This window comes from Vicia villosa, unplaced genomic scaffold (assembly GCF_029867415.1).
Source record: "Vicia villosa cultivar HV-30 ecotype Madison, WI unplaced genomic scaffold, Vvil1.0 ctg.000509F_1_1, whole genome shotgun sequence".
In the NCBI taxonomy this organism is placed as follows: domain Eukaryota; kingdom Viridiplantae; phylum Streptophyta; class Magnoliopsida; order Fabales; family Fabaceae; genus Vicia; species Vicia villosa.
The window spans coordinates 535,735-538,820 of NW_026705242.1; positions in this window are offsets into that span (position 1 = coordinate 535,735).

Genomic DNA, 3,086 nt, shown 5'->3' on the forward strand with positions numbered 1-3,086 from the left:
TATATTTGATTTTTTTGTTGTCTTTTATTTCTTTTTAATTACTTTATAATTTTTGTTTAAATCAGTTAAAATTTAAACATTCTTTGTAATAAATGAAAATCTTATGTTGGGTTGTGTCAATTTTCAAATAAAAAAAAGTAAAATAAAAAATAAAAAACTTTGAAATAAAAAAGTCGTTATTAACTAATCATATCCACGTCGATAACGCGTAGGGATCATATATCACACAAGTTACCCCCACGTAGTTTTGTTGAAATTATGAGCCAACTGATATTGACTTTTATTTTTATTGATCCATCAATTTATCCACCATGGTCATAATATTTTTTCTAGTTTGTAATGGATCTATACCATTATTATTGGTAAGTAACTTGCTTAACTGAATATAATTCGTCACACTTAAACTCTTTTCATCAATTTTTAGTTCAACTAAGTGAAAGCTTGTTTTTGGATTATCAAGTTTTTATCTATAATATTTATTTCTTTTATATAACTCACTTGTAATGTTAGAGTGTTTCTCTTTGTAGACTATAATCAGGTTTAAAGCAAATCAATATTCATTAGAAAACTAAATTTTCTAGTTCATGCAATAGGGGTGAAGTGCATAGGCCAGATTCAGAAATATTAGAATACTGGACAGAAAAATAATTCATAATATGTTTACAAAAATATTTTAAATTTTATAAAAATAGTAGAAAGATGGACTTTGACGCGGTCATCAAGACATGACACACGTGCTCCGACATTGATAATATTAAAAATATGAGTTAAAAATATTTTAAGATATCTACTTAATATAAATGTAAAGTTGTCATGATGACAACTTTTGACAAAAACCCTAATATTTGCTTATGTGTCATGTTATCATAGCCTCGTGCTTATGTGTCATCATCACAAAATTCTACCATAAAAAATATATCAATTAAATATAATAATAATGAGAATTATATTTAATTTTTACATTAACTCAAATTCTTCCAAATTACTCATGTAATGATAATAACAATATTTTATTATTTAATATTTTGTAACTCTCAAATATATTTCAATTATAAAGTATAAAAATATTAGATAATTATATTTATTATTATTAATTTTATGTATCATAACTAAGTAATGAATTATGACTAATAATAATAATAATAATCATAAAACTATGAATAATAATAATAATATAATTATAATAATAATAATAATAATGATAATAATAATAATCATATTTCTATTCCAATTCTAACTATAATTTAGAAAAATATAACTTATAAAAATTTGCATTCCTATACCAATTTTAATGGTATCTAATAAAATAGAAATAAAAATTATAAAATCTAAATTTAATATATAAGTTTGGGATATATTTATTTCTTATTTATAAATTTATAGTAGACTAATTTTAAGTTTTTCACAATAAAATTAATGAACTTTTAAATAATATTTTATTATTTAATATTTTGTAACTCTCAAATATATTTTAAATAACTTTTAAATAATATTTTAAATATTATTTTAAATAATATTTTAAATATTATTTTATTATTTAATAATTTGTAAATCTCAAGTATATTCTAATTATAAAGTATAAAAATACTAGATAAAAAAACTTTTATATTTATATATTTTTAACCTTTATTTGTAATATACCATTTTTTTATTTTTTTCTATAATTCTAATTATATAGCATTACATTACGATTAATTTTAAATAAAAAATAACATTAATTTAATATATATTTTATATATATTTATATAAACCACAAATAATAATAAAAAATAAAAAAGAATAAAAAATAAATAATAATAAAAAATAGTAATAAATATATTTATTATTATTAATTTTATGTATCATAACTAAGTAATGAATTATGACTAATAATAATAATAATCATAAAACTATGAATAATAATTATAATATTAATTAAAACAATAATGATAATAATAATAATCTTATTTCTATTCCAATTCTAACTTTAATTTAGAAAAATATAACTTATAAAAATAATTGCATTCCTATTCCAATTTTAACGGTATCTAATAAAATAGAAATAAAAATCATAAAATTTAAATTTAATATATAAGTTTGGGATATATTTATTTCTTATTTATAAATTTATAGTAGACTAATTTTAAGATTTTCACAATAAAATTAATGAACTTTTAAATTACATTATATAGTTACATAATTCATTTATCAACATTAATAAATTATTATTCTTTAAACGTTACTTTTTTAAAATATTTTTTCTTAATTATCTATTAAATGGTCCGTTTTATAAAATCAATCATTATATAACTTTAATCCCCACCGTTTTTATTCTCCTTTCTTTAATTTTTACCGTTTTTTATTCTATAGTTACATAATTCATTTATCATTATTATAAAATTATTATTCTTTAAACGTTACTCTTTTTAAAGTTTTTTCTTAACAATCTATTAAATGGTCCGATTTATTAGATAACCACTCATTTATAACTTTAATTCCCAACATTTTTTATTCTATTTTCATTAATTCTCACCATTTTTTATTTTAATGTCTATAATTCTCATTTTAATGGTTATTGAAATTGTAATTAATATATAGTAATAATGGACAGAAATTAAAAAATTAGTATTAAATATGTTAATAATTATTATATAAAAAAATTAAAAACAAATAGAATGAAGTAAAAGTGAAATGATTTTCTATTTTGTAGAATTTCTTAATTAATAAAATATATTTTTAGTAGAGTTTTATTTTGAGAATATATAATACTCAATTTTATTTATTCATATTTTTTATAATTATAAATTGTTCAATTTTTTAAATTTTCATTAAAAAATGATTTTTTTTAATATTATTTTATAAATGGAAAATGTTAGATTATATAGCATTACATTACAATTAATTTTAAATAAAAAATAACATTTATTTAATATATATTTTATTTATATAAACAACTTTTTAAATTTCTCTCCAATTTTATATACTTTTTTTTAAATAATCTATTTTTCAATTGAATTAAAATTTTATAATACATAATAATACTCAATTTAATTTATCATATTTTATATAGAAAATGATAGGTCATAACTATAATAACGTTACACCTA